The 22,353-nt window shown below is 47.4% G+C and overlaps 1 protein-coding gene across 1 annotated transcript in view; it reads right to left on the bottom strand.

The window, feature by feature from the left end:
• The window catches only part of LOC121854968 (circadian locomoter output cycles protein kaput-like), a 312,409-nt gene that overhangs the window by 87,346 nt on the left and 202,710 nt on the right, over positions 1–22,353 (bottom strand).

Genomic DNA, 22,353 nt, shown 5'->3' with positions numbered 1-22,353 from the left:
TACCTGCAAAGACCCACACTATATCTACACACCTGAAAAAGACCCACACTATATCTACACACCTACAGAAAGACTCACACTACATCTACACACCTGCAGGAAGACCCACAGTATATCTACACATCTGCAAAAGATCCACGCTACATCTACACACCTGCAAAAACCCACACTACATCTACACATCTGCAAAAGATCCACACTACATCTACACACCTGAAAAATACCCACCTTACATCTACACACCTGCAAAGACCTACACTACATCTACACACCTGGAAAAGACCCACACTACATCTACACACCTGCAAAAGACCCACACTACATCTACACACCTTCAAATACCCACACTATTTCTACATACCTGCAGATCGTCTCTTGTAGTCTTAAACAAGATATTTACACACCTGTGAAAAAGAAAAAAAGAGTTAATTAAAGGTATATTTTATGTAATTAAGTTTAACGCACCTGTATACAATCAGATTCTCTCTCTCTCTCTCTTCATCTCCTCCTTCCCTCTCCCTCTTAACTTCCCCTCTCCCTTCTCTCCCACTCGTCTTTCTCATCATCCCTCTCACATCACCCCCCCCACCCGCTACCAACATCCCCCCTCTCACTCCCCTCACCTCACCCTTCCCTCCCTCTTCTCCCACCCATCCCCCCTCATCCCTCTCCATCCCTCTCACATCCCTCTCCTGAATCTAGTCCCCTCGACCGATCAATATTACCTTCGCATTAACCCATTTATTATATTAAAAAATAATAAGAATAATATTTATAATTTAGAAATAATGTACCTGGGACAATTAATACAACACCTAACAAGGTAAATGGCTAAATTAGGTGGTAGTTAATATTTACAGGTTAATACTGAGAGTTATAACAAGGTAGTCTATATAACTTAGGTGTTTAACAGGCGAGAATTATCTATTATTTTCATTATTATTATTATTATTATTTTATTATTATTATTATTATTATTATAATAATTTTTTTTCAATTTGTTGGGTAAATAGATCGAAGGAAGGGGAGGGAGAGGGAGGGAAGGAAAAAGGAGGTTATAAATATATTTCTGTACTGTTGTTGCTTTTAATAATAATAGTAATAATAATAATAATAATAATAATAATAATAATAATAATAATAATCACAGACACAGCAACACCACAACCAACTGAAGACCCCACCTCCTATTCCCCTCCTCACCCCCCCCTCCCTCACCCCCCCCTCCCTCCTCCCGTATCCTGAAACCTGGAAAGCGACATAAAATCTATTATTAAAATTGAGGGAATAACCAGTGACGTAATTCCAGGTATTATCATTTTTATTCCTTCTCTATTTCCTGCTTTCCTCTTCCCCCTCTCTCTTTATCCTCTTTCCTTCCCCTTTCCTCTCTTTATCCTCTTTACCTTCCCCTCTCCCTCTCTCCCCTCTCCCACCCCACGCAAACACCTCTCTCTTCCCTCTCCCACCCACCCCTTATCTTTGTTTACGATCACCAGAAGGGAGAGGGAGGGAGAGGGAGGGAAGGAGGAGAGGGGATACAGGGAGAGATAGAGTAAGGGAGGGAGGGAAGGAGGAAGGGAGGGAGGGAGAGATAGAGTGAGGGAGGGTGAGGTGAGTCAAGATTCTTCCTTAGATCATTCTCTATTATTCATGTCATCACCTGACCTATATTACCTCTTCTCTGGGGCCTCATATACTCCATCCTCCTTTTCACCTTCCCTCCTCCCTTCTTCCTTTCCACCTTTCCCTCCCTCTCCCCTTCCACCTTCCCCTCCCTTCCACCTTTCTCTCCTCTTCCCTTTCCCTCCCTTTCCACCTTTCCGTCTTCTCCCTTCCCTCCTTTCCACCCCTCCCTTTCTTCTCTCTCTCTCTTACTTCCCTCAATCCTCCCAGTGTTTCGTTTCCCTGGTCTTTGGTGCCAGTGTAAGAAGGGTGAGGAAGAGTGAAGGGAAGTGAGGAGAAGTGAAGAGTAAGAAAAAAATGGACGAATGAAGGCTAAGGGAAGGAAAAACTTGGAAGAGAAGCAGTGGTAATGAACGGAAGAGAACAGAGGCAGGAAAAGGAGAAAATGTTGGGCAGAAAGAGGGGGAGGGTGAGGGGTGAGGAGAGGAGGATGAAAGGAGGAGAGGAGAGAAGAGGAGGACAGGAAGAATGACCATGGTGAAGGGTAAGAGGAAGGAAAAAAGAACTAAAAGGGAAAGGAAGAGGAAGAAGGAGGAATTAGAAGGGTAAAGGGAGAGAAATTGAGGGTTGAGAAGCGATGGGAAGAGGATGGGAAATGGGGTGGGAGGGGTTAAAGGGAAGGGATGGTAGGGCAGTTCATCAGGGAGAAAAGAGAAGGGAAGGAATAAAAGTCATAACCCCTCCCTCCTTCCCTCCTCTCTACATCACTCCTCCCCTCACCCCTCTCTAAATCACCCCTCCCTCTACCTCATTACTCCTCCCCCCCTCCAACCCTCCCACTTTCCCTACTCCCTCCCTCCCTACAACCTCCCCTCCCCAACCCCTCCCTCCCTACACCCCTCCCTCCCTCCCCCTCATCTCCAGCCTGGGGTCCCTCGGGGATTTTTTGAGGGGAATCAATATCCGGGTTGGTCTACCTGAGAGGGTCCTTGTCCCCGGGTCGTGTTGTGGTGTGTTAGAAATTGAAGTCTTTGATTTCCAAGTGTCGTGCCATTTCGAACATTGACGTCACCCTTCCGAACACTGACGTCACCCTTCCGAACACTGACGTCACCCTTCCGAACACTGACGTCACCCTTCCGAACACTGACGTCACCCTTCCGAACACTGACGTCACCCTTCCGAACACTGACGTCACCCTTCGACTGACGTCACCCTTCCGAACACTGACGTCACCATTCCGAACATAAATATATCCGATTTTGACATAATCCATTTATTTGAGCTTAATCATCATCAGCAGGTTAGGTTAGGTTAGGTTAAGTGTGGTAAAAATTAGTAATAGTAGTAGTAGTAGTAACAGCACCAAAATTCAATATCAACGACAACACACAGCAGTAACAGCAGTAGTAGTAGCAGTAACAGCAGCAGCAACAACAACAACAACAGCAGTAGCAGCAGTAACAACAACAACAACAACAACAACAACAACAGCAGTAGCAGCAGCGGATAATATATTCGCCCCTGATTACTGCGGTAGTGGAGGAAGGGCCAGTGAACGACGGTCCTGGTGCTGCTGAACGACGGTCCTGGTGCTACTGAACGACGGTCCTGGTGCTGCTGAACGACGGTCCTGGTGCTGCTGAACGACGGTCCTGGTGCTGCTGAACGACGGTCCTGGTGCTACTGAACGACGGTCCTGGTGCTACTGAACGACGGTCCTGGTGCTACTGAACGACGGTCCTGGTGCTGCTGAACGACGGTCCTGGTGCTGCTGAACGATGGTCCTGGTGCTGCTGAACGACGGTCCTGGTGCTGCTGAACGACGGTCCGGTGCTGCTGAACGACGGTCCTGGTGCTACTGAACGACGGTCCTGGTGCTGCTGGAACGACGGTCCTGGTGCTGCTGAACGACGGTCCTGGTGCTACTGAACGACGGTCCTGGTGCTACTGAACGACGGTCCTGGTGCTGCTGAACGACGGTCCTGGTGCTACTGAACGACGGTCCTGGTGCTACTGAACGACGGTCCTGGTGCTGAACGACGGTCCTGGTGCTGGTGAACGACGGTCCTGGTGCTGCTGAACGACGGTCCTGGTGCTGCTGAACGACGGTCCTGGTGCTACTGAACGACGGTCCTGGTGCTACTGAACGACGGTCCTGGTGCTGCTGAACGACGGTCCTGGTGCTGCTGAACGACGGTCCTGGTGCTGGTAAACGACGTTCTGGTGCTGCTGAACGATTCCTGGTGCTGCTGAACGACGGTCCTGGTGCTACTGAACGACGGTCCTGGTGCTACTGAACGACGGTCCTGGTGCTGGTGAACGACGGTCCTGGTGCTGCTGAACGACGTTCCTGGTGCTGCTGAACGACGGTCCTGGTGCTGCTGAACGACGGTCCTGGTGCTGCTGAACGACGGTCCTGGTGCTGCGGAACGACGGTCCTGGTGCTGCTGAACGACGGTCCTGGTGCTACTGAACGACGGTCCGGTGCTACTGAACGACGGTCCTGGTGCGCTGAACGACGGTCCTGGTGCTACTGAACGACGGTCCTGGTGCTGCTGAACGACGGTCCTGGTGCTACTGAACGACGGTCCTGGTGCTGGTGAACGACGGTCCTGGTGCTGCTGAACGACGGTCCTGGTGCTACTGAACGACGGTCCTGGTGCTACTGAACGACGGTCCTGGTGCTACTGAACGACGGTCCTGGTGCTGCTGAACGACGGTCCTGGTGCTGGTGAACGACGTTCCTGGGCTGAACGACGTTCCTGGTGCTGCTGAACGACGGTCCTGGTGCTACTGAACGACGGTCCTGGTGCTACTGAACGACGGTCCTGGTGCTGCTGAACGACGGTCCTGGTGCTGCTGCTGAACGACGTCCTGGTGCTGCTGAACGACGGTCCTGGTGCTGCTGAACGACGGTCCTGGTGCTGCTGAACGACGGTCCTGGTGCTACTGAACGACGGTCCTGGTGCTACTGAACGACGGTCCTGGTGCTACTGAACGACGGTCCTGGTGCTACTGAACGACGGTCCTGGTGCTACTGAACGACGGTCCTGGTGCTACTGAACGACGGTCCTGGTGCGCTGAACGACGGTCCTGGTGCTACTGAACGACGTCCGGTGCTCTGAACGACGGTCCTGTGCTACTGAACGACGGTCCTGGTGCTGCTGAACGACGGTCCTGGTGCTGCTGAACGACGGTCCTGGTGCTGCTGAACGACGGTCCTGGTGCTGCTGAACGACGGTCCTGGTGCTACTGAACGACGGTCCTGGTGCTACTGAACGACGGTCCTGGTGCTACTGAACGACGGTCCTGGTGCTTGAACGACGGTCCTGGTGCTGCTGAACGACGGTCCTGGTGCTGGAACGACGGTCCTGGTGCTGCTGAACGACGGTCCGTGCGTGCTGAACGACGGTCCTGGTGCTGCTGAACGACGGTCCGGTGCACTGAACGACGGTCCTGGTGCTTGTGAACGACGGTCCGTGCTACTGAACGACGGTCCTGGTGCTTGAACGACGGTCCTGGTGCTACTGAACGACGGTGTGTGTGTGTGTGTGTAAACTTAATACATGTACGTATAATCTCCTCACATTCTCCCACAACAAATATGGCGCCAATAATCTTCAGTGACTCAACTTAAGAAAGAAAGAAACAAATCTGACATTAATTATCAACGAAAGAAGAAGAAAATGAATGAAATATTTCTGCATGGATAGAATTACTGTCAACACGCTAGAGCAAGAATGTCTCTCAATGTTGGAAGTAAATATTTAACTGTATTGGTCATGTATTCAAACCACAACAACAAGGTATCCATCGTCCACACTTGTATCACTTAAGCGGGACTTTGATAGAGTTACCATGAGACTGTCACATTGGCACTACAATGTTACTTTGCGGGAAGAATGACACTATAGTGATATTTACGGCACTGAAGTGGTATCATATTGGAAGCTACAATGATATACCTCGCGGTTTTACAATGCATCCATAACATAACCAGAACGGTAGGTGTGTGATGATGACACTACAATGGCACTACTATGTTACATCAATCACGGAACATTGGCACTACGTTGGCACTAGACTCGATGTAAATTACAACTCCATCCACACTACTATAACAGTACCACACTTAGACCCGTGGCACCCCCTCCAGCACACTGCGGTATATATTAAATTGATACTTCACTGAAACATTACCTCATGAGGGCCACTTTGGGACTACTGCCACCTAAACACACACACACACACACACACACACACACACACACACACACACACACAAAGAAAGAAAGAAAGAAAGAAAGAAAAAAATTCCTCGTTTCACTTCTGCGTGGCACTTCGTGTTCGTCCCTCGTCAGTGCCATGATTCAGAGGGTCAGGTGAGGGCAGGTGAGGGAGATGATGAGTGGACAGGAAGGTCAGGAGAGGAGGTAATAAGCGAGAGAGAGAGAGAGACAAGGAAGGACGATAAAAGAGGGAGGGAGGGAGAGAAGAGAGAAGAGGAACAGGTCAATGACGATTATACATTTTCGTGAGGGTAAGAAGATGGGATTAAGGATAAAGAGAGGAAGAGAAGTAAGATTGGATAAAGGTGAAAAGAGGAGGAGTAGGAGGGGAGAAGGAGGAAGGGAGGAAGTGGGGGCGGTGGCAGAGGAGCAACAGGAGGAGGCGGAGAAGGTGATAGAGGAGGAGGAGAAGAAGGAGGAGGAGGAGGTGGAAGAGGAGGAGGTGGAAGAGGAGGAGGAGGAAGAAGCAGCCATATTTACACCAATAGCAACACAAAATACTAATCACCTTCACTTACAAAAAGACAAAAATACTTAAAAAAATATACATTATTTAAATTACATAAAATACTTAAATTACTACACATAATTTTTTTTCCCATTTACAAAAAAAATCGTAAATCACAGCACCTTAATAATTTACAAAAGATGCAATTAAATAAAAGACAAAAAATATTTAGAATTACAAAAACAAAAAACAACAAAAATAATAATTACCTTCAGAAAAATCACGAAAAAAGAAAAAAATCGAAAGAAAAAAAAATAAATAAATACTACGAAACAATAAAGACAAAAAAAATAAACAAACTCATCTCAAGAAAAAAACAAAAGAATAAAAAAACGAAAGAAAAAAACACACTGGGGTAAAATATAGCAAGACAAATCTAGTTAATGCAGACGACCAATATTGTCTGAATTTACGGCGCACCAACAAGACTCCCGCTCCGTATATGTACCTGAAAATTAAATTCGCACCGATAACAGTTCCTCCTCTTCTTCTTCCTCCTCCTCTTCCTACTCTTCCTCTTTTCTTTACCTTTTTTTTCTTCTTATTTTTCTTTTCCTCTCTTAGTTATCTCTTTCTTATGTCAATTCTGGTGTATTTTGTTCCTCTCTCTCTCTCTCTCTCTCTCCTCTTCCCACACCCCATTCTACCCCTGTTCCTCCTCTCTTTCCCTACCTTACTTACCACTCTCTTTACCCCCCCTCTCACCCCCCCTCCCAGGAAAAACGTAAACACAGCGAGGAGTTCTGACCCACCAAATACCATTTATTAATTATAAGTAACGAGAAAGACTATCAACATCAGGACAATTATCAGAGTAATCACAGTGGCCCAGGTGTGTGTGTGTGTGTGTGTGTGTGTGCGCGGGAGGGGGGGGCTGGGCATGGCGGGAAGGTAGTGGACGGAAGTGGAAGGAGGGAGGATGGATAGATGGAGGAAGGAGGGATGGTGGGGGAAGGAGGGATGGTGGGGGGGAAGAGTAGAGGAAGGAGGATGGAGGGATGATGGAGGAAGGAAGGAGGAGGAGGGGGAGGAGGGAGGAAGGGAGTGAAGGGAAGGCAGGCCTAGTATGTTGCAAAGAAGGAAGGAAGGAAGGAAGGAAGGAAGGAAGGAAGGAAGGAAGGAAGGAAGGAAGGAAGGCGACTGTTTGTGTCAGTGCTGGTACAAGTTGGGTCCTGGAATTTGCTATTGGTGGACGTGGCTGATGGTGATGGAAGGAAGGAAAGAAGGAAGAGACTGAGCTGATGGAAGGAATGAAGGAACAAAAAGAACGAAGGAAAGAAGAAAGAACGAAAGAAAAGAATGAAAGAAGGAAGGAAAGAGAATTAATTGAAAGAATGAAGAAAATATCGAAGGAAGGAAATAAGGAAAGAAAGAGTGAAAGAAGAATGAATGAAGGAATGAAAAAAGGAATAACAAAATGATCGAGAGAGAAAAAAAATAATTAACTCTCCATCTATTTTCTACTCTTTTATTTTTTTGTTGTGTTGATGTACTAAAGGAGAGGAAAGAGAGAAGGAGGAAAGGGGAAGAAAGAAAGGAAAAGGAAAGGAAGGAGGGAAGAGGAATAAAGAATAGGAAAAGAGAGAGAGAGAGAGAGAGAGAGAGAGAGAGAGAGAGAGAGAGAGAGAGAGAGAGAGAGAGCTATTCCTGTATGTTCTCAAGATAAGATAAAACTAAGGCATAAGATCAAAGAATTAACGGGTTATTATGTCTTTTATTTTTAGCGTAGAGGGAGAGTGAGTGAGAGTGAGAGAGTGAGAGTGAGAGAGTGAGGAGGCGAGAGGTGAGGAGAGTGGAGGAGGTGAGTGAGAGTGGAAGAGGGAGAGGAGTGAGGTGAGGGAGAGTGAGGAGAGAGGAGAGGGAGAGTGGAGTGAGGGAGTGAGAGTGGAGGAGGTGTGGTGGGGTGAGAGTGAGAGGTGAGGGAGGTGATGGAAGTGGTGAGGAGGTGAGGGAGAGTGAGGTGAGGAGGAGAGAGGAGAGGTGGAGAGAGGGAGTGAGGTGGAGGAGGAGTGGTGAAGTGAGGAGGTGAGGTGAGGAGAGGTTGGGGAGGGAGGAGAGGAGAGGTGGGGGAGAGGTGGGGAGAGTGGGGGAGGTGAGGTGGAGGGAGGTGGTGGAGAGTGAGGTGGAGGGGAGGGGAGGAGGTGAGGTGAGGGAGGGAGAGGTGAGGGGGAGAGTGGGGGAGAGTGAGGTGAGGTGAGGAGTTAGGAGGAGGTGAGAGAGGTGAGAGAGGTGAGGGAGAGTGGGAGAGAGAGTGAGGTGGGTGAGAGAGTGAGAAGGAGAGAGTGAGGAGAGTGGGTGAGGAGAGTGGAGGTGGAGGAGGAGGTGAGGGAGGTGGTGAGGTGTGGAGGGAGAGTGAGGTGAAGGAGGGAGAGTGGATGGAGAGTGGACTTGTTCCAGGTAGCGTCCAGGCGGCCTCACCTGGCCTCGACCAGAGCGGCGGTAGTCTGGAAGAGGGCGATCAATAATGTTGCTTCGTCCAGTGCTGTTCCCTCCCTCCTCCCTTTCTCCCTCCCCTCCCCCCTCTCCCCCAACCTGGCTTCCTCCTTCCCTCCCCCCCTCCTTCCCTCCCTTTACGCTAGGTCTTTTTCCTTTCCGTCCTCTACGCTGACCCTTTTTCCCTCTTTCCCTCTCACCGGTCTTGGCCCTCCTTTCCTTCCCTCCCTTTTACTATCGCCGTCCTTCACTCCCTCTACGCTTGTTCTCCTCCTCCTTTCCCTCTCCCTTCCTCACATTACACTGCTCCTTCGTTGCCTCCCTTCCTTCATTCGTTGTTTTCACTCTGTTCCTCTCTCACTCCTTCCCTTCCTCCATAGTACCTCGCTTTCTCTGTCTCTCTCTCTCTCTGTCTCTCTCTCTCAGCCCTGACTCACGCCTAGGTAGTAAACTCGGTGGTTGGTCCTATTTTTAAAAACACTCTCTCTCTCTTTGTGTGTCACTGTGAGTCAACCACTTAAGTATTTCCAGCACACAGGTGAGTCAGGGCTGATTTTACTAATTGGTTTTTGTTACCTTTACCTGACGAGTGTTTTATTATTATTATTATTATTATTATTATTATTATTATTATTATTTACTTAGTTTTACATATTTAAGTGACGTCACTGTTTAGAAAGAAAAGCATCCCTCAATCTCGATAAATTCCATCAGTTAGATCAGGAAACACAATAGTAATTTGAAGATGTTTTATCAGCACCATCTACCCTTCTCAAGGCATTCACTCTCTCAGTATTGCCAACATCCCTGAAAAACATCTACACACACACACACACACACACACACACACACACACACACACACACACACGCAGAAGAAGACCCTCATAACTCGCTATACACACACAAGTAAGACCGGGCAGGCAGGCAGACGTGGCGAGGAAGTCTCTTGTGTACAGTAACTCGGCATGGATAGATTTCTACTCAGTAAACACGAGTTGAATTATGTACCAGTGTGTAAAGAATCATTCCTAGCCGTGGACTCGAGCCCCCCTAAGAACACCGTGTGGTAAGGGCGGCATCGTCTAGGATACAACAGGGAGGAGACGACCTTAAGGACACTGACTGAGACACAGACGAGGCTCCTGGCATGACCACAGGCAATAACATTAGCAGGGTAATTCCAGTTGCTTCTAGGCTGAGGAATGTGAGATCTGTTGGAAGTTAACAATAGCTGTAATGAAAACCGCAATCTGCAGGGATCAGGGAGAGATGGGGGTAGTGGGCGTTGTGGGCGTGGTGGGCGTGGTGGGTGTGGTTGGGGTGTTATGGGGTGTGTGGGGTGTTGTGGGGCGTGTGGGGTGTTGTGGGGTTGTGGTGGGCGTGTGGGTGGTGGGTGTGTGGGTGTGGGGTGTGTGGGTGTGTGGGGGTGGGCGGCTGTGTGTGGGCGTGGGGCGTGGGGTAGGCGTGGTGGGTGTGGTGTGGGGTGTGGTGGGTGTGTTGTGGGGTGTGTGGGCTGTGGTGGGGGGGTGTGGTGGGCCTGTGGTTGTGGCTGGTCGTGTGTGGTTGTGGTGGGCTGTGGTGGGGTGTGGAGCCAGGGGGTCGTGGGTGTGGTGGTGGTGGGCGTGTGGGTGGTGGTGGGCTGTGGTGGGCGTGTGGGGTGGGCGTGTGGGTGTGGTGGCGTGTGGGCGTGGTGGTCGTGGGTGTGGTGGGCGGTGTGGTGTGGCGTGGGCTGTGGTGGGTGTGGGTGTGGTGTGGGTGTGGGTTGTGGTGGGCGTGTGGGTTGTGGTGGGCGTGTGGTTGTGGTGGGCGTGTGGGTTGTGGTGGGCGTGTGGGTTGTGGTGGCTGTGGTGGGCGGTGGGTTGTGGTGGGCGTGGGTTGTGGTGGCGTGTGGGTTGTGGTGGGCGTGTGGGGTGGTGGGCGTGTGGGCGTGTGGGCGTGTGGGTTGTGGTGGCTGTGGTGGGCGTGGGTGGGTGGGCGTGTGGGTTGTTACTCACTTTGGTTAATTTTTTTTTTTCCTTTTTCTCTTTCTGTCTGTCTGTCTCTCGTTTATCCTTGTGTGTGTGTGTGTGTGTGTGTGTGAGTGTGTGTGTGTGTGTGTGTGTGTGTGTGTGTGTGGTAGCAGCTGGAGTTATGCAGAGTGAAAGGATACACAGGAGGAGGAGAGAATGAGGAAGGAAGGAAGGAAGGAGACAGGGGGAAGAACAAGGAAGGAAGGAAGGAAGCAGAAGGGAGGAGGAAGAACAAGGAAGGAAGGAAGGAAGCAGAAGGGAGGAGGAAGAACAAGGAAGGAAGGAAGGAAGCAGAACGGAGGAGGAAGAAAAATGAAGGAAGGAAGGAAGGAAGGAAGGAAGGAAGGAAGGAAGGAAGGGTACAATCATACACAAAAGGACCATCCCTACACCGTCTTATAAAGGAAAGACGCAGATTGGACTCAGGTGTGTACAGGAACTTTTGGTCGTCCCTGTACAAGTCTTCTGTTGTAGGAAGAGAAGGAAGAGGAGAAGGAAGAGGAAGAGGAAGAGGAAGAGGGAGAGGAAGAAGAAGAGGATGGAGGACTTAGGATATTATTTAAGGGGATTTGTCTTCGCTATGGTTTCTCTCTCAGCACCTTCCACCCTTACCTATGTTTCTATCGATATTTATCTACCCTACTAACTACCACCTCTTCTTCCTCCTTATCTATCTTTCTTTCTTTCTTTTATATATTTGTTTTTCTCTTTTATTTCTTTCGACTCCTGTTTCCTCCTTTCCATCGTCATTCCTTCCTTCCATCCTTCATCCTACCCTTCTTTCTTTCTTTATAACTTTCTTTCAGTCCCTCTTCCATCCGTTCCTTCCTTCCATACCTTCTCTCTCCCCTTCCTTCCTTCCTTCCTTCCTTCCTTCCTTCCTTCCTTCCACCCTATTCCCCCTAGAGTAGTGACGTCACACCCTAGTATATACATTACAAGACCCAACAGAAAGGAACACTCAAAGTCTAAGCCAAGGAGTGAGAGAGAGGAGAGAGAGAAAGGGAGAGAGAGAAGGGGAGAGAGAGAGAGAACGGAGGGGAGGGTCAAAGAACTCCTCACAACAGCCTCCGAGTAAAAGAAGGACTAAAGATAAACCCCGAAGGAGGAGCAGAAGGAAGGACTGAAGCTAAAACCCCGAAGGAGGAGCAGAAGGAAGAAGGTGGTAAGAGATGAGGGTTACTGAGGGCTAATGTAGCAGGTAAATTCTTGTAGCCATTAATTTCCCCAACAGACATTCATTTCCCCAACAAAGAAGTTTATTTCCCCAACAAAGACATTTATTTCCCTAACAAAGAAGTTTATTTCCCTAACAAAGAAATTTATTTCCCCAAGAAACATTTATTTCCCCAACAAACATATATTTCCCCAAGAAAGACATTTATTTCCCCAACAAAAACGTTTATTTCCCCTCTTGATAATTACCAACTAAAGACAAGAACGCGTCAATTTCCCCCAAAAGGCCATAAAGGAAGAGGAAGAGGGAGAAGAGGAGGAGGAGGAGTAGGAGGAAGAGGAGGGGGAAGAGGAGGAGGAGGAAGCACCCCGTTTGGTCACCCGCCCCGTCACAGCCAGCCACTACCTGAAGGAGAAGCAGGAAGAGGTGGCACCCTATTGGTCTACATCAAAGGGGTCCTATGCCGTAATTGGTAGGTTGGGCGAGGTAAAGGAGCCATTCTTTAGCTGGGGACGTAGCTCGTGTGCTTGCTGAGGGAGAGGAAGGGAGAGAGGGGGGGGTGAGGAGGGAGGAAGAGAGAGAGGGGGAGGGAAGGGTCTTAACCTCTCCCTGACACGCTAATAAATGCCTCAGAAAGGGTCCCATTTGTAAGGTGTTTGTCCCGAAGGAAGAGAGAGTGAGGGAGGTGTTCTCGTGACGGGGTAGTGGGTGCGGGTGTGTACCAGCTGTGACGGGGTAGTGGGTGCGGGTGTGTACCAGCTGTGACGGGGCAGTGGGTGTGTGTGTGTGTATACCATCTGGGAAGTGAACACAGAGGTTAAATTTTATGTATGTATGTATGTATGTATGAATGTAAGTATGTGCACCAAGATGTCACCAAGACCGCATTATAACGTCAGCTAATATACTATTAATGTCATCCAACACACCAAGGAACGTCAGCATTCTCTTTCTGGCCCGTATAATAAGGTGCTGACAACGCCTTTATAAAGAACCATTATCCTCATTAATGACATAATAAGGGAAATATATTACCTGTTGACCTGTACACCTGAGATATACAGTATAGTAATTACCTGTCAGGGGTGTGGGTCATCTGTTGAAGTAAGGTGAATATGTGAACAACCATCTGTGTATGTGTGTAGATCTTAATGCTTACACCTGTGCTTTATTTACACCTGTGATTTCTTCTTACACCTGTGCTTTCTGTTTACACCTGTGCTTTCTGTTTACACTTGTGCTTTCTGCTTACACCTGTGCTTTCTATTTACACCTGTGCTTTCTGTTTACACCTGTGCTTTCTGCTTACACCTGTGCTTTCTGCTTACACCTGTGCTTTCTGTTTCCACCTGTACATAATATATTCAAACAAAAACAATCACCTGAGTGCCTGTCAACAAATGAGATCAAGAGACACAAACTTTCAATACTTTTAAATTTCAAGAACTGTAACTCTTCCAACACAATGCTGCTGCTGTGTGTGTGTGTGTATGTGTGTGGACGGCTGCATGAGTACTGTATGTATTCGTGTAAGTATACAGATTAAAGTGTGTATACTGTAAGGTGTATAATCATGTCTAGGGATACAGATAGACGTGTGTATAATAATGTGTATAACGACTGATTAGTGTGTGTATGGGAGAGGGAGGAGGGATCATACACTGCCTTGATAATAAAAGAATATGTATAGATCTTTGTAGGTGTATATGTATATAAGAGATCATACATGGTGTAATTATGTATGTCTACGGCTTTAGACACCAATAATAACTAGACACAGGTGTTCAAGTGGCGTGTTTTGATACCATAACCTAATCATGTTCACTGCTGTATACAGTTGAACATGCAAGCAGCAAAGATTACGCAGGTGTTAATAATAATCACAGGTGCAAATATACCTACGTCCACCTGCACCAAATGTCTAATTAACCATCAATATTATTCATATGTTCTGGACACCTGTGGGAATATACAGTACACCCAAATAATCTATAGGTGTTGAAGTAACATACGTATAAATCCATTAACCTGTCTACCTGTCTACCTGTAAGAGGCCGGAGTAAGCATTCTAGACCGTCTACTCTGGCCAGGTGTTTCGTCATCGACGTGGTACACTGACGACGATGTAAGGTTCCTATATTTGTGTGAATTCTCAGGTAAGGCTTGATAGTGTATCCAGGTACCGGGCGGTGGGGGTCAGGGGGGGTCGGGGGAAGTAAAGGGGGCGGAGGATTGGTGGGGGAGGGGGGGCTTGGTGGGGGTGTTGGCTATAGTGTGACTGGTTGACTGTGTTAATAATGTGAGTGGTTGATTGTGGTAAGACTGTTTGGTTGATTGACTGACTGACTGACTGACTGACTGAAATAATGTACACAAAAGCCTCACCCTCCCCCCCTCCTTATAAATATCCTTCCCGTACTAAAAACAGTTATTTTACGTTGTGACTGTGGCATAAAATGCAGTTAACAGTTAAAATAATATATTTCGGACCCATGAAAAATATTCCAATTGCCTGGATGGAAATTCTTGTCGGATTTTTATGTCAGTAGTTTTATTTAATCATAGAGAGTCGAACCCGTGTTCTCGATTGCTTTTATTACTCAGTGTAAAGCGTGTGTACTTAGTAAAGAGAGACTACCCTTGAGTATATATTTGGGTAGTACATATATACAGTATATATTCCTTAATAACAATATCTGTATATATAGGTACGAACCCCCAATCCACCTACAATCATACAATGAAACAAATAGTTGCAAACACACACACACACCCACACACACACACACACACACACACACACACACACACACACACACACACACACACACACACACACACACACACACACACACACACACACACACACACACACACACACACACACACACACACACACAGGCTTCAGACCCTTTCGTCCATGACAAATAAACAAACTTAAAAAAAAAATAAAATAAATAAATAAAAATTCGACAGGTAGGTTGCTAGCGTTGGGACACAGGTAAGATATAATTAACAAGAAACGATACCTGAGCGTCGTCCTGGAGGGTGGTAAATACAGAAAGTCTCTTTATTTGTTGTTCTTTAAAAAGGAAAACAAAAATAATAAGATTGCTCGAGTTATTGACGAATATATGTTATGTTTATTGTAGTAATTCCTCTTTATTATCCTCCTCTTCTTACTCCTCTTATTCTGTTTAACTTCAATGAATATTTAACAAATTGACGAGAGAGAATAAGCGGCACTCGTCCACTTGGCTGAATACTAAGGGTACCCCAAACATGTATTACTAAAATTATTGTGTGTTTAATCAACACGTAGTAGTAGTAATGAAAGTAAGTGGTATTATTAGTAGTAGTAGCAGTATTATTAGTAATGTAGTAGTGGTAGTAGTAATGATCCGTCGAACGGTGCTGCGGAGGGAGGAGGAGGAGTTCATTAGCCACCTAAAAGTTCGCTGTTCTCACACTTTTATGCCAATCAGTGCCTCAGAAAAATATTGGGAATTTCCTTTCAAGCTGACGCAGGACAGTGGCTGTGGTGCTGGGGGGCATGGGAGGGGGCTCATGGGGAGGGGGAGTCATGGGGAGAGGAGTCATGGGGAGGGGAGTCATGGGGGGAGGAGGAGGAGAAAGTCCTGTCCTCCGAGGTTTGGACTTGGGGAAGAGGAGAACGAGGAGGAGTCATGGGGAGGGGGAGGTGTGGGAGGAGGGACAGAGAGTCCTGTCCTCCGAGGAGTTTTGGACTTGGGAAGGGGAGAACAAGGGGGAGGAAGGTTTGAGTAAGGGAGGAGGGAAAGGGTAGGGAATAAGGAGAGGGGTGAGGGGAGAGGAGGAAGAAAGGAAGGAGGGAAGAATGGGGGAGGGGGAGGGGTGAGATATAGTTTTATGACGTACTGAACTGAGGTAATAAGTCTCTGCTGAGAGATTTAATTATACTGACCCATGGATTTTTTATACATGCGAATAGCCTACTCTTAATGTAAGGGGTGTGTGTGTGTGTGTGACTGACTTCAAAGTACACACGTACATAGTTTCTTGTGTAAGTTACACACACACACACACACACACACACACACACACACACACACACACACACACACACACACACACACATTTATGGACACAAAAACCACAGTCACGTTTGTATATCTTCAAAAGATTATAACTTTTGTCAAGCTGCCACTAGAATTCGGTGAAAGGTAAGCAGAATGCATAAATAAACTGTGTATAATCAACCACATACACGCACATACACAGGCCACATACACGGACATACACACACATAGACACCCAGAGAGAACATTGGATTTATAATATTATGAGCAGTACGTTCCTTATCCACCAAAATTCTCCGTCTACATTTCTGTCACTGTCTGTCTGTCTGTCACATACTTGTCTGTCACTGTCTGTCTGTCTGTCTGCTCTGTTCTGTTGATCTATTTAATGGTCATAATCCCATGTTGCTTATCCCTGAGTGTTACTGGAGTGTTGCTGGAGTGTTACTGAGGTGTTACTGAGGGTACTGGAGTGTTACTGAGGTGTTGCAGTGTTGCTGGAGTGTTGCAGTGTTCACTGAGGTGTTGCTGGAGTGTTACTGAGGTGTTACTGAGTGTGCCTGGTGTTACTGAGGTGCTGAGTGCTGGAGTGTTACTGGTGTTACTGAAGTGTTACTGGAGTGTGTTACTGAGGTGTATTACTGAGGTGTTGCTGGAGTGTTGCTGGAGTGTGCTGGTGTTACTGGGTGTTACTGAGGTGTTGCTAGATGTTACTGAGGTGTTGCTGGGTATTGCTGGAGTGTTGCTGGAGTGTTTACTGAGTGTTGCTGGAGTGTTGCTGAGGTGTTACTGGAGTGTTACTGGGTGTTGCTGGGTGTGCTGGGTGTTGCTGCAGGTGTTGCGATTCATCTTCTCCTGCCTTTCTCTTTCCCCATTCCTTTCCCTAATCACCTTTATCCTCCCACCCTAACCTTCTCCCCATTCCCCAACCCATTTCCTTCTTCCCTTTCTCTCCCCATCACCCCCTCCATTACCCCACCCCATCACCCTTCTCTCCTCCACCCATCACCCCCTCCCCTTCTCCCCTACCCATCACCCCTCCACTACCCATCACCCCCTCACACCCCACCCCACCCATCTACCCCCTCCCTCTCCCTCTTCTCCCGTCACAGTCAAGTTAAGACAAATGAGAATACCTGTGTAGCACAGACAGACAGGTCAAAATAGGTAAACACCCCCCCCCCACCCCTCACCCCCCCTCCCTTTGCCCCTCCCCCCCATCATCCTCCCGCCCCCCTCCCCTCTGACAGCCATTGTTAAGTGCACCTCTATTCCTTTTTGATTAGCAGAACTAATTGATATTGATGCTGTTCATTAATCAATATACAGGGAGGAGGGGGGATTGATCAGAAGTATTGGTAGTGGTGATGGTTGTGGTTGTTGGTAGTTGTGGTGGTGGTAATGTGTGGCGTGGTGAGGCAGTGGTGGTGAGTGAGCCAATGGCTGTGGTGTGATGAGTGAGGTGGCTTGTAATTTTAATAGTAGTGAGTAGTCAGTGTTGATGATGGTGTTGAATTGGTGATTAGTGGTAATAGTGGTGGTGTGGCTGATTGATGATAGTGGCAGTCGTTGGTAGTTATTGGTGGTGGTGGTGGTGGTGGTAGTAATAGTGGTGGTAGTGGTGGTGTTGGTAGTTGTGGTGGTGGTAGTGGTGTTGGTAGTGGTGGTAGTGATGGTAGTTGTGGTGGTAAAAACTGGAATAATATGGAGAAACAGTAATAACAGTAATAACGGAGAGACGAACAGAAAAAACAGTAATAAATAAGAGAGAAATGATGAAGACAGAGACTAGTAGGAGATAGATGGAAATATATCACGCAAATGGTAATTGATTTTCTATAAATTTCAATTAAATACAGACGCTATCCTAACTACCATTAACTGTCTATCCCTATCCCCATTAATTGTCTATCCCATCCCATTAATTGTCTATCCCATCCCAACTAGCCTATTGTATTATCTATCTTAAGTTATCTATCTATCCAACCAACATGTAGAATGAAGGTGGTAGAACTGTATCTAGCCACCACCCACTAGCCACCACCCCCCTAGCCACCACCCCCCTAGCCACCACCCCCCTAGCCACCACCCCCCTTAGACCAACCCCCACTAGACCAACCCCCACTAGATCAACCCCTCCCCCTGACCAACCCCTCCCCCTGACCAACCCCTCCCCCTGACTAACCCCTCCCCTTGACCCACACCCGACCAACCCCCTCCTCCTGACCCCCCACCGACCAACCCGAATTATTATTATCGGCCAGTCAGGTGTAGGTGATTAACAGGTGATGAACAACCTCTTTGAACCTGCCCGTGAACAAACTGCTGAACTGAGCCTTATGGTGGAACAATTAGTGAATATTAGCGTCTGTTTATTTGATCGTCTTTGGTGTTAACTTTAACTTGTGAGCCGTAATTATGGTCTTAATTAACTTAGAGAAGAATATGGTGTTAACATTTGTGATTCTAAATTAATGTGTATAAACATTATGGGGTCTAGTTAGTTAACAATGAGGTGTATTAACTTAAAAACCAATGCGGCTAAAGTAGTAAACATTGTGGTCTTTATTAGTAAACATTGTGGTCTTTATTAGTAAACATTGTGGTCTTTATTAGTAAACATTGTGGCCTTTATTAGTAAACATTGTGGCCTTTATTAGTAAACATTGTGGCCTTTATTAGTAAACACTGTGGCCTTAGCTGTTAACCCAACGATTACCTCCACACTGATCGTAGTTGACAGTTAACTGATATACTAAAGTGTGTGGAATAATTTGCATATACTTTCAGATCCTGTTTAAGTCTTCGTGGGTAAAGAGTCATCAAATAAACTCATGAGAGAGAGATACAGACAGAATGACCTGACCACAAATACAACCTTGCATGTACGTATATATATGTGTGTGTGTCTGTCTGTCTGTGATATATATACGTTTGTCACACATGTTCATTCTCACATGTGAAATGCATGTATGCGTGTGTGTATGTCCTTCTATAAAGCATGTGCGTTTTCATTCGTGCATGCGCTAGATTGCTTATGCGTGTGTGTTTTGGGGGGACGTGCGTGCGTGTGAGTGCTTGTGGCATGCGTGTGTGTGTGTATGTGTGTGTGTGTGTGTAGGGGTCGTGTCAGGGTGGTGGGTGTCGGTTAAGGATAGCTCTTGCATTGCCTGAGTGTCGGCAGTTTTGTGAATGGCTCCCCTCTTGAAGTTGATCGTTGGCTGTGTGTTGAGCGGCCGGCCATCACGACGCACACAGCCTGGCCCAACCCTCCCTCCTCCCAGGGTCCCTTCACTGCAGAATGGACGGGCAATCGTTGCTTTCCCTCCCCCTCCCTTCCTCCTTCCCTCCCTCACTCCCTGAAACGTAAATTCACAAAGAAATTTATAGCCCTTTTACGGTTTTGTAGAGCAGGAAACTTTTGGCAATTAAACTGGGAAAGTTGGCTACGGTGTGTGGCATCGGCGGGACTTTTAAGAGCGACTTGCAGCCCCAGGAGTCGAGTCGTGGACCCCAGCGGGAGGGGAAACCGAGCCAGCACGCACACCAGCGTCCCGACACTCGACTAAGACTTGGGTTTGGGAATGGGAAGACCTCCTTGAGTGGGTGTTGTGTGTGAGAGGTGTGTGTGTGGCGTGAAGGGCGCTGGGGATGGAAGAGAGGTCTAATTTTTGGACGGTGGGAGAAAGACAAGAATGAGAGAGATAAAGAGAAGAGAAAGAGAGAGAGGGAGGGTCGTTCAAGAGGTGACGTGAGACATTCAGGTGATAATATCCCTGAGACATTTAAGGGATAAAGTAAGAGAATAAATAAGACAACTCCAGCAGTGAGTTAAAGTATCTCAGCTGGTGCACCGGATGTTGAAATTCTCGTCCTTTTAATCACAGGTAAGGATGGTATTGTAGGACCTTGTAAAGAGTTTGGTCTTGGTCATAATTCACCTGGGCCCCGTATTCACTCCTTACTCACACAAATACATTTGGTGTTATTTATATATCCCGGCCACGTCAATAACCAGCAGGCAGACGGAACAGGCCGGCCACCTACAGTATTTCAACCAACCCATCAGCCCCACTACGAGAGAGACTTAACTATGTCTCCCATATTTCTATTAGATCAAAGAAACCTCTAAAAATTTATCGGATTAATTTCACCCGAGCGTAGAAAATTGGAGTAAATCTTGAATGATTTGAAGCACAAGTCGGGGTCGGGTGCAGGGGTCGGCGCGCGGAGGTAAGATGGCGGGCCCCGGCACAAGATGACGCCCAGACATGCAACCCCCCCACCGCGCGTCGGCTCTCTAACAAGGCGATTACGATATAAATATTTACCCCATTAATAGACGCCGCCTCTCGATGGGTAATCAAGTTGTTGTTGGTTATAGATGAGGTAGTGATCCCCAGCTTTAGAGGTTGGAGGACAAGACTGAGCTCGGGGGAGGGAGGCGGGTGAGGTGAACAGCCTCTGGTGGTGGAGCAAAGCCTCGACTCTCGCGGGGTGGGTGAGGATGATGGAGGGCAGAGCATCTCCCGCGCCACAGATATGGACGCTCTTCTTTTCTTCCCGACCCAACCAACAAATGCTCCAACCCTTGCCCCCTGAGAGCTTCCTCGGGGCAATTTTAGTCAACAAAGGCTTAAACTCGCATCTGGGTGTAGATAGTGTGGGGGAGGGGGGGTCTTGCCATTCCTTTTTACGTAGATTAATGGAAGACTAACATGGGGGGAAGGGGGAGAGGGGCAGCTAGACGACCTCACCAAATTCCACCAAAGTAATCGAAAAAAAATGATTCAACCCTTACGTACCAGTATACCTTTTCCGGAGTGTTCCAATTAATTCTAAATATACCCTGGAGATATACCCAACATATTTACGTATATTTAAGTTATTTTTACTCGTTTCACACACATACCACGAGAACATGTAAACAACTTTTAAAGCCCAATTTTACACGAAATCAACAGAAAAAAAATGCCCCCTTTTACGCCAAAACACACACATATATATTTACTTAGAATTATTGTACGTTCGCATCCCTCACAATTCCAAGATGGCAAATCGCTCTCCAAATAAACAAGACACACAGACACACAAAACAAAATAATAAATTAACGAAAACAATCTTCATTTAGAGGAATTATTGATCTAACGCAGCGGGCCTTGCAGTGTCAGCTACAGAGGCGAGGGGCTCGTTCTGACGCACTGCAGGTATAACACTTCATCTGACCAACACTACACACCTGACCGCCCCTGGGGGAGATCCTCTTAAGTTCACCTGTGTACTTAATGAACTGGGGTTTTGTTTTTTGTTGTTTTTGTTGACAAGAGATTAAATGTGTATTGTGATTCTCCTTTGTTGTTGTTGTTTATGTTGTTATTTGGGTAATTACTGGTTATTTTAAATGTGTTCTTCTTCTTCTTCTTGACTTTTCTTTATCATTATCATCATCATCATCATCATCATCATCCGGTGTTGTCAATTAATTATTCACGTCACAAGGTCACAACAACGATCACAACTACAACCATCAAAACCTACAACCACAACGTCAATAATCACAACCCAAGCAAATACCACAGCCACAAGCCACAACAAGAATAGCAATAACAACAACTAACCACAACAACAACAACAACAACTACAACTACAACCTTCCCCCTTCCTTTAACTTCTCTTCCGTTCCTCCTCCTTCTCCTCCTCCTCCTCCTCCATTATTCCTGTTGTGTCGTCAGGTCACAACACTAAGAGGGACTTGTGTTGTCTTAAGCACACAACATTAAGGAAACGTAATTTAGTGTATTGGTAAACTCACAGCGTTGGTTAGACTGGTTATTGGGGCGTGAAAGTCGTGGCGGGGCGTGTAAGGCGTGGCGGGGCGTGGGGTGAGGGTGGTGGGAGGTGAGAGGTGTGTGAGTGGGAGTATGTGTGGGCGTGAAAGGACATGTGGGTGTGTGTGGGCGTGTGAGAGTTGAGGCAAGGGTGTGTATGAGTAGGAGTGTGTGGGTGTGTGTGTGTGTGGTGTGTGTGTGTGTGTAGTTGTGTGTGTGTGTGTGTGTGTGTGTGTGTGTGTGTGTGTGTGTGCGAATTAGGATCAAGAAGGGCCTGTGTCTATGTGTGTGTGCTGGCGTGTAATGTGGATTCCAGGCGTGGGTGCGGTGTGTGTGTGGGCGTGTGTGAGCGTGGGTGTTGATGTGTGGGTGTTGATGTGTTGGTTGTGGGCGTGGGTGTTGGTGTTGATGTGTGGGCG

The sequence above is a fragment of the Homarus americanus genome, unplaced genomic scaffold, assembly GCF_018991925.1.
Source record: "Homarus americanus isolate GMGI-L3 unplaced genomic scaffold, GMGI_Hamer_2.0 scaffold52625, whole genome shotgun sequence".
Taxonomy (NCBI): domain Eukaryota; kingdom Metazoa; phylum Arthropoda; class Malacostraca; order Decapoda; family Nephropidae; genus Homarus; species Homarus americanus.
The sequence above is the reverse complement of the archived record's forward strand: the minus strand, read 5'-3'. Positions and strand labels throughout refer to the sequence as shown.